Raw genomic sequence first — 10,558 nt, 5'->3', positions numbered from 1 at the left:
AAAATAAAAATGTTCCCAAAAATTTACATTCTTTATGACGTCTTGCCTACCCCTTCTGAATATAGCTGTCACTTTCTCCATTTCATGCACTACTTCTCCAAATGTCTGTATCTCCAAATTAAGTTACCAAATATCTCGATATTTGATGGGGATTTTTGCTTTTTCTTCTCAACACACCAACTTCTGGGATCATGTTATTTTGTGCAAACATACAGCAAGTTTCACGGTGTGCAAAATATTTCAGAAACCATCTGCCCCACCTATTTTAAAAGTTCAGAAACTAGAAGGCACCTCGTGACTCCAAATGTATTTGATTCCTTAAAACCTTACAAGTTCTGAGAGGAGGAAGCAGAGGCAGAAAGAGCTGACTCCTGACGTCTGGAGTGCCAATGGTTTATTGCTCGATGTCTTCTGAATTTGCAGGTTCGGACTTGTGCAGCTTTAGCTCTGAGGAGTCCACTGAGGGAGAAGGAAGGTGAGGAGAGGATGAGGAAGCATCTCAAGAGAGGACACGGCAGCCATGAACTATCTGCAGGGCTTTCCTAGCAGGTGGCTGAAGATCTCACTCCTCTCCAGTGCAGGCAGTATTGCCACCGTGGCCCAGGGATGGGAGCAGAGCAGTCCCTTTTCTGGGAAATGCAGGGTTGGGAAATAATGGGCCAAATCCTGCCAGGAGAACTGGGACTTTTGAACTGACCCAAATATCCCCAACATTGTACCGTTCCCACCTACCACAGGGACATGGTCACAAGGTACTTCTCCCCTCCGGTCCACCGGTCCCTGGGAAGTCCTGCCTGGAGCCAATGAGTCAAGGCCACGAAGAACCGATGGGAGATCAGCAGCTGCCTAAAAAGAGAAATAATCTGTGTAGTGGGCCCCGCTGCAGGCTCCAGGGTTTAACACTTCCCTTAGTGCATAAAGGCATTTTCCAGACACTGGACCCACTCATCCCTGGTGTGACACCAGCACGGCGATGGCATATGGGTGACCCATGACCCATGAAGACCTAAACACTTTTTCTACCTGACATGGCTGCAGAGAAGGAGTCTCTCCCTTTTTTCTTGGAAAATAAAAAATAAAAAAAATGGCACAGCTGCCAGCGGGGCCAAGCCCTGCAGATTTTACTCCCTTCTAACTCCGCAGAGCCAATGGGATTTCTGGGTAGGATCGAAGCCAAGTAGGGCTGTTAGGAGGCAAAGTTCTTCAAGCCCTGTGATTTTCTTGCCATTCCCATGAAAAAAACAACTCCAGCAGAGCCCAGCTCTGCTCTCTTGCTGAATCCAGCCAAATACAACCCACATTAAGGGAGCTGCTGTACATTCATATTGAAAAGCGGGTGCTTGCCAACGTTACGTGCCTTAAACTTCTCGTTTTAAACTCCTGAGCACTGGCCTGGGGAAAGGATTGTGTTGAGGAATATGTTCATACAGTGCCTGGCACTGGGGGGGTTCTGGCTCACGACTGGGGTTTGTAAGCAGCTCCTGCAAGACTTGTAAAGCGCTGTAATGCATTTGAAGTCTGGTTTCCTTGGGAAACTTGGTTTAGCTGATTATGTTGTGTGTCTCTATCCCCTCGTTTCCTCCCCTCCGACTTCTGAACCCCTCGGCCAACCCCAGCCCAATTTGGCAGAAAGATAAAAGTTTCAGAGAGATTAAGTTGTATGAAAATAAGTGTACAGGTAGGGAAGAAAGACCTTATTACTGCATTTCCCTCCTTTCCCCCTGGGAGAAAAGGGCTGCAATGTGAGCTCAACCTTTATTAAGCACCAGAAAGCCCACATAGGAAGGGGGAAGGTACAGGGGAAACCGAGCATCATTAGTGTCGTTTCCCACTGAACTACTTGCTGCTTAAGCCACTTTGCTTCATGCCCAGGGCTTGGAAACAACCTTTTAAAGCAGTGTGAAGAATGGGAGGATCTGGACTTAATTTTGGTCCTGCAAACCGGAGTGATGCAGCCCCTGCTTTTCCTCCCGTACGTCACCATGGTCCATATCCCCCGGCAGAAATCCCTCCCTTGGGATGGAGGGATGTGTCCATTGGGTCTGCACAGCACCCGACATACGTGACCCTATCTGGGAGCACAGCCCTTCCTCAAAGCATCCCACGGGCTTTGCAGACCCATGCACCGATCTCCAGTCTCCACCGTTGCTTACACCAGAGCAAAACGGGCGCAAAGAACCTGACTCGTGGCATTTTGCCCCATTTTGACACGTGGCCTGGGATGCTGGGCAAGAAACTATCTGCAGGTGTCACTCCTGCACATGAAGTAAAGGCACCAGAAGAAAGTCCGGGACAGGTGGCCACCCGGCAACTACATTAAGACATCATAACTTTGACTAATTTGTAAACAGGCTGAAAGAACATCCACCCTCCCTGGAAGGGGGGAGAAGTGTCTCTTTAAACCCTGGGGATATGACCTCTTGTCCTCTCTGTTTATAAGAGGGAGGGGAAGGGGGGGGGGGGAGAAAAAGGAAAAAAAAAAGGAGGGAGAAAGGGAGAGAAAGTCAGACTTGTTGCTGTGTTAAAACCTCCCCCCCACCATCAGCTTTTGTGATGAAAATGGTAAGGGACACTCTCCAGTGCCTGGTCTTCTCTCTTTGTCATTCAGGCTTTGCAACAGAGAGCTCCTTTCTGTTTATTTATCAACTTGGATCCCTTGTCAACACCTCTCTTGACTGAGGTTTTAGCACCTTGGTGAGGTTTTGACGTTTTTGTGGTTTTGTTTTTTTTTTTTAACTCTCTCAGGCAAATCTGCCTGTTCTTTTTCCTCCCCTGAGTGCAGGCAGATCTTCTCTTCCCATTACTTTTGCAGGAATGCATCTTCCCTCGGCATGAGCGTCTCTTACAGCAAAACACCAGACAATCCCCCATCCGGCCCTGTCCAGCCCTTGCCGGGGAGAGTGATTTTTGGTGTGCGTGAGAGATATCGTCGCTTATTTCATTATTTCCCACCGCACGGCAAAGCTCCGGCCCAGCCCATCAGCCCCCCCACGCTCCCCTCTTGCACGCTGCAGCGGGCTGGTACCCAGTGCAATGCATCATGACAACTTTGCCATCGTGATATTTCAGATTAAGCTGTTTTAAAATAAACCCGATGCCAAACAATCAGATAATCTTGATGTTCTGCACTTTTAAAACACTTTTTAAAAGGGTTTGGAGACCTCGACCAGGGCGTTATGGCAATACCAGACAGTAACAGGAGTGCCAGTCTAGTAGATGCTCCTATGCTTTCAAATTGTACCCTACATTCCCAGTTACAGGTTTTAATGTATCTTAATTAGCCTTGCTGTGCGGCTGAAGAGAAGATACTCCAGTCTGGGTAGCTTCTCAGCCCAGTGCTTGTCAGCAGCATAGAGTAATCCCTGTTTAAAATGCATATTGATTTGCAAGCACAAGACTGAATCCCAATATTCACCTCGAGCGATAGCATCACTGGGGTTTCGACGAGGGCTGTTATGAGTGAATTCACAAAGGGATAAAATTCTGGCTTCAATTTTTTTTTTTTCCTTTTGTTTGCACCTGCAGCAGGAGCGTGGCTAGCCCTTTGAAAAGGTGTTATTTGAACTGTGTCTTAGAATGGGATTAGAAAATTTCATCATCAGTGCATTGATGATTTCACAAATAACTGTTTCTGTTATTGATCTTTCTGTCTCGCAAACACTTGGCTTTCCTCTCTTTTTTTTTTTTTTTCCTTAATCCAATATATATTCCTCAGAAAATCACTTCTGTAAAGAGGGATTGGATGGAGCAGAGTAATGAAATTACAATTTTAAAGCCAGTCCTTATTCTGAGTGTGAATTTGGAGGGAATCTTCCCCCAAAGCCCTGTTCTGCTCCTATGGTTTTCCTCTGACACCAGCAATATTGCATTTGTAGCAACGCTCATTGCGGTACTATTAATACTGAGAACCACCTTGCTTGACTTTAGCTTTCTAGATTTGGGCACGTAGGTGAAGGTAGCTGTCTAGGCAGTAGTAAATTAAAGGGGGGCAGAAATCAAGGACCCCCAGAGGACATTTCATTCCACCCATCGAAGGCACTTCACTTACAAGGGCACGAGCTCCCTTTGGATGCGTACCGTTAACAGGCTGCCATCCTCCTTTTAGATGCTGAGACTTGGCGAGATGGATGTCTCCAGAAAGGGATGCAGGATTTGCCCCCAGGAGGCAAAATACCAGACCCTAAAATGTTTCTCTCAAAGAAAGCGGGTGATTATTATTACTCTCTGGGAAAGATTTCATTGTCCTCAGTTATTAGCATCTAAGCCTGCATCGTCCTAGGAATGGTTATTTGTACACATAATAGCAGGTTTGGGCCCCTGGAGATTATCAGCTTCCACTGCTGATTAATAGCTTTTTAATCTGAATCTGGCCTAGAGAAATTCCACATAAGCAAACACACATTACACACGCAGGGCTCAGGTTATGTATACATTTATTGAATTAGAGTCCTTAGGGGAAAACTTACACTGATCAGATTCTTCAGTTCCTATTTGGGGTTATTTCCTCTATGAATCTGGAGTTCTCAGTGTGCCAGAAAAGCAGGACTGCTCCTTACGTACTCAGGGAGTTAAGTTTGCCTTCAAATGGTCAGTTTGCCTTCAAAATAAACTGGTTTTCCCCAAATCTCACCCCGTGAGGAAGATCCCAACTTATCCTCCACAGGACTCATTTGTCAGAGGACGGTCTCCCACCAAGTGACTTTGCAACAGCCAGGCAACTGCTGGTGGAGACCATCTGGAAAAGTCTTCCTCGCCGTCAGCAAATGGACCTACCGAGCAGAGCACCGATTCCTCTTGCCAAAACCTCGAGGGGCTGTGAGAGGCTCTGGAGAAGATGGCTGAAGGTGACAAACTCAGTGGGTTTAGGAGGAAGGGACAATGAAAGGAAATGCCTATCCGAACATAGACATGGCGTTGACTTCTTAGCTGCTGCTGCTGTCTAATAAAACTAGATACGCATGTTCGGTTCCCTTCTGTTGTCATTTATTAGGGGAGAGTTGGGTGAAGCCCATGCTATTTCTAATTGCCACCATCACGCTCAGAAGATATTTTGCTTACCTGTGTACCTACTCTTCACCAGGGCAGAAGGCCAGGGGTGCCGGTGTCCCCACCTGCCCTGTGCTGTTGAGTGTGCAGGTGACAAGGAAAGAGCTGCATGGTGGCACCATCCCAGAGCACCGATCCCTCCTGAGCATGCATGGAGGAGGCAAGGGAAGAGGTAGCACCCACAATTCATCTTCCCACCTTCCAAGGCAAGACCCTACCATCCTTCTGCCCACCAGGCCTCCCTGATATCCCACCAGGGACATAGAGACAAGCCCCTTCCCCATCTTGGGCTCTGCCAACTCTTCTGCAGTGGGGAAAGGAAACCAGAGCCCTGGTGCTGCAGGACCCTGTGCACTGGCTGCATTTTTTGGTCCGTGCTTTTTTCTCTCCAGGTTTGTTCTCCTGCTGTACCACTAGGTGGGCCAAAGCTACACCGGTGAGAGCCCTACCTCTCCTGCAGGAGACAGGCAAGGCAGGTGCCTGCCTGATCCCTGCCGCCCAGGGGACAGGCAGCTGAGGGACAGGAGATGGAGGGAAGGAACAGGGGGTCAGAGACCCCCAAGTTTCACCTTGAGCCTTGCTGTCATTCAAGCCGTAGCAGGACAGGTGTCCTGTTCTAAAGAAGTGACCATCTCACGGAGAGCAGACCAGCTGGGACCTGACATAGACCAGTGAAGTCGCTTGCACAAAGTCACACCACAGACTGGTGGCAAAGGCAAGAGCAGAGCCCCTACCACCAGTTCAAGGCCTGGCCTTACCACCTACTGCCTTTCTAAAGCAGCTCGTCGATGGCCAGGACATGCTCTTCAGAGCCTGGCATGGAAGAAACAGGGTCAGCACCAGTGCCTGCAGGTTACAGCTGGAGGCACACACAATATGAGAGAGGAACCTTCCTGAAAATGACATTTTTTTTTTCACTCAAGGTGAGGTGACAGAAGATCCCATATATAAAAGTCCAAAGGAAAGGATCATCACCCATGACAGATCTGTTCTACTCTGCAAAAGGTCTGGCACATTGCAGTGCAGCTCTTTGGGTGCTCTGCCTCCATTAAACTGAAAGCCATGCCATGTATCTAGTCCTTCCTATCCTCCTGGGGACATATCAGTTCTGGACCTTAAGCTTTCAGCCATCCCCCATTTCTCTTACGAGCACTGTGCTCAGAGGACAACACTGCCTCCACCTTTATGTAGAAATGCTTCGATGGGAATCCAGGAGCAGCCAAAATCCCAGTCTGCCATTGGCCTAGAATAAGCTGGGCAGACGGCAGGCAGAGCCAAAGCTGTTGTAGGCAGCGTCAAATGTGTGCTGTGCCCTTGCAGTTGGGGATATCTCCTTGCAGCCTAAAGAGCTGAGAAACCCACCCCAAATGTGCTCCTGATTTGTTCATTGCTATCGGTGCTTCTTTAGAGCCCAGAGAAGAGGCAGTGGCCTGTAGGCATCCCACCTAACTTCAGCCACCTGAAGATTAGACACCAAGACTAAACTAGATCCCAAACAGAGAGAAATGCAACTCCAGAAGCAATTCACCCCACCTACCATAGACTAGTATCTACAGTGGGCTGAGCTGCTCAGGTCTCCACGGTACCATTGACCACGGAGGCAGCCAGCATTATGTAAGTAGGATTCGGACAGCTGTAGTCAGGCAAGGTGAAATCCATGTATTAGTATATTTGGCACATTTCTAAAAACGCTCTCCATCTCCAACACTGACCGACCTCCACTTCTGGACAGCAGCGTCCTTTCTTCGGTAAAACCAGCTGGTCACAGAGAGACCTGTCTTGAAGAGGGGACATGAATCTAGCAGCAAAATCCATCTTTTCGCCAGTTCTGCCACTGACTCACATCATAAGCCAGCCATTACACATCTTCTGCCTTATTCTCCACATCTGATGAGATCAATATTAACCTACCCTGTCGCTATCTTCTGCCTTATTCTCCACATCTGATGAGAACAATATTAACCTACCCTGTCGCTTGTACTGCTGTGACTCCTGGTCAAGTTGTATGGATGACACGGATGACGTGGATCTCAGACTTCAGGGACCTTAAAAGGCACGGAGGCAAAATGAAGGAGGGAAGCAGAATGACATGCCACAAGCCAACAGGCCGGTGGCAAAGCCAGGCCTCCAGCAACCCAGTGCCCAGGCATCTAGGATCCCAGCATTTATACGATATTTTCCAAGCGTCAGTGGAGGGAGGAGGTTTAGTCCTCAAAGCATGTTTTGAGATCTGGGTCTCCAGATATCTGTAGCAACTCTTACATGCTATCGGGGTTCCTCACCAGGGCTGGCTTTAGGGAGGGTGGGTTACAAAGCTGCCTGGTGGGGATTTACTGGTGCTCCCACTGTCACAACGTGCTGCAGTGGGGGCTTCTTGCCATGGAAGGAAAAATAGGCCGTGGCTTTCTCACACTGCCACGGTGGCTATACCCAACTATGGAGACCAGTGTGTTCAGAGAGTGTTGTGTGGGGCAGACAGCGAGTAAATTGCAAATGAGGAGATTAACCATCTTCCAGCAAAAACTAGTTCCACTTGCAATTTGCAAAAGCAGATAATGAATCCGATTTTACTAGTGGGAAGTCAAATATTAAAGAGGGAAGGGGCAGAATGCGCTTCTGTCCTCCACTAAAAATAAGCAAAACCTTCTGCCCCGTGAGGAGCTTTCCCTGGCTCCATGTTTGCTCTCAGTGAGGATGATCTTCCCATCCTGCAGCCATAACGAATCTTCTCCATGTAGGGTAGAGGGGGAAGGAGAGCAAGAGAAGTGACACAAAGAGTATTTGAGAAGTGTGACGGACTGCATTGCATCAGTCTCCCTGCCTCCCTGCCTGCCTGGATCCCTCCAAACCTCCTCTCCTTGCCCCTGATCTCTTTACATAGATGTCTCTGGGGTGGAAGCACCCTGGACGTGCCTTTTTTTGAACATGGGCGAGCGCAGCTGTTCCCTCTTGTGACTAACTGCACCGTGAAGCAGTCATGTTTCTAAATCCAGCTCTATTTACACACTCAAGTGGGCCCTGAAAATGTCAGCTGGGCCATCCCCATGAGTAAGCAAGATAGGACCAGCTTGCAGTGCCTTCATAAGGCATTCCGACCCCATGACAATGAGGCCTGCTCCATGTCCTCCCATCCCCTTTTCCTCATGCCAGCTTGATAACTGAAGCTACCCACCTCCTTTCACAGCAGGCTTATGGGGCTGAGGAATCAGCCCCATGGCTGTGAGCATGGTCAAGACTTTATTCTCCCATTTGACAGTCAAGGTGATGGACCTTCACCTCCTGGGGAAGTCATGAACCAAAACTGGTGGTTACTTTGCTGGTGTAAGGATGGGCACTGTGGAAAGTCTGTGCAAGGCAGGCTGCAGCTCCACCAGGACTGAGACTTGGTGTCTACCACGGAGGATTCACAACCCTGCAACCTGGACTTCCCTCAGAACTTCTCCCTGGGCACTGATGAGCAATGCCAAGAGCAAAGAAGCCAAAGCCATGCTGCTGTCACCCCACCGAGGGCCAGATCCTGCCCATTGCGAAGCGTACGTCTGAATGCATGTCCAAATAGCTGGGAGAGGGATGGAAACCCATGGACCAGCATGGATGAGCTTAGCCAGGTTTTGACATCTGGCCCTAAAACCAACTGTGGGGAGAAAACACCGCAGTTTTGGGCAGGCAAATGCCAGCCGTCTCATATCCGTAAAGCCCGTGGCAGCCTTTTTACTGACTCTAATGGACTGCAAAATCTGGCCCTTAAAGGGCTCTGATTCAGAGGTAACGTTGATAATAGATAACTAATCTACAGTAGAGTTCCCGGCAATGGGAATAGCTATTATACACCCGACTACCTTTTTATCAGTGTAATTAAAAGCAGTCGGCGTCAGAGCAAGTAGCAATGCTGCCTGCTGAAGAAATCAATACGATCCCGCTTGCGTGTGCGTGTGTGTGTGTGTATGTGCCTATGACAAAGTGGATTATCTCCATCCTCCCCGAAGAGCAGCTGCAAAGCAAAGAGGAAAAGGGAGAGTGGCTGAATTTGTACCTCCAGGTAAAGTTGCCTGGTGCTTCCTGGTGGGAGGGGCAGAGGCTTTGGGGGATGTTTAAATCTCTCCCCAGGAACAAAAGGAGGGGAGATTAGCTCGACCCCTGGAAGGGATGTGTGTCCTGCCCCTTCCTCCCCCTCCATCCCTGGTTTGCCGGGACCCCGGCTCTTCGGCGGGCGCTGGTGTCTGAGTGTCTCTGTGTGTGTGTGTGTGTGTGTGTGTTCCAGTCTGCAGTGTGAGCAATTTCACTTGAAAAGACAGAGAAATCCCCTCCTTTGAAAGTCTCAGCATTTGGTTCTTTCCAGTAATGCTATAATTGGATGGGATTTTCTCTAATACAGAGGGAAAGTCCTTAAGATGATTTTTCACACACCACCACCCTCCTCCTTCTCCTCGTCCTACCTTATGCAATAAAACTCCCTTCTCCCTCTCCAGCCTCTTCGGCTCCTCTGGGGTGGGGAGCTGCTGAAGGAGGTGGAGGAGTTGGATTTAATACAGTCAATATAATCGCAGCATCGACACCACGGGGATTTGCTGGGAGAGCCGGAGAGAGCATCTGTTCCTCCTCTGGAAGCAAGCGAGAAGCCGCTCAGATCGACTCGAGCTTGGCTACACGGGGCGATTAGATCTCGGAGCACTTGCCAGAGCTCACATTTGCAATCACTTGTCATCCAACCCTAAAGAAAATAATCAGGGCCCGACCCCTGCCAAATTCCCAATGATTTAAATATCCCCGAATGAACTGCATTTCTAGTATAATTTCACTAGAATGAATATATCTCTCCATCTAGCTAAACACAAACATATCTTTATATATATGCATATAAAGCTCTGTGTGTGTAAATAGAAATATTCCCTACTAAGGGAAAATATATATGCAATTCTTAATGAGAAAGAAAACGCATTTTGATTTGAGCTAATGCAAGGTTGCAAGCCTTCCTCCAACAAAGTCATTAAAAATTGTACCTCTCTTTGTTCCGTGTGAGCCACAGAATTTTTTTGATTCACAGATAAAATAAAATAAAGTAAAATAAATAAATAAAATGTCATCCAGTTCTCTCTGTCTCCTAAAAACAAAAAAAAAGAAGCGACAAAAAACAGCAAAAAAAACCAACAGGCAGCAGCCACAACAACCAAAAAAAGAAAAATCACGTAAAAGAGCATCATCGTTGTTATTCCAGGGAGAAAATAACTCCTAGCTCATCCAGTGCCTCCATCCCCTTCTTTTCGCCTCTCCAGCCCCCTTTCAAATGACCCGGGGTTAGGGGAAAGCCTGTCAGCTGGGTGACACTTGCTCACAGATCCGGCAAGCTTTAAACAGCATGTTCCAGAGGAGCAGCAAATCTAACCCCGTACCCAGTCTCAAGGAGCTACATCTTCATAATAACACTAATCACGATTTTTTTTTTTTTTCCTTTCTCATTGCCACCCCACCGATAACCTGCAGATTTTTGGAACCACGCGATCCACCCCAACTC

Source organism: Aptenodytes forsteri, unplaced genomic scaffold, assembly GCF_000699145.1.
Source record: "Aptenodytes forsteri isolate BGI_AS27 unplaced genomic scaffold, ASM69914v1 Scaffold80, whole genome shotgun sequence".
Lineage (NCBI taxonomy): Eukaryota > Metazoa > Chordata > Aves > Sphenisciformes > Spheniscidae > Aptenodytes > Aptenodytes forsteri.
The sequence above is the reverse complement of the archived record's forward strand: the minus strand, read 5'-3'. Positions refer to the sequence as shown.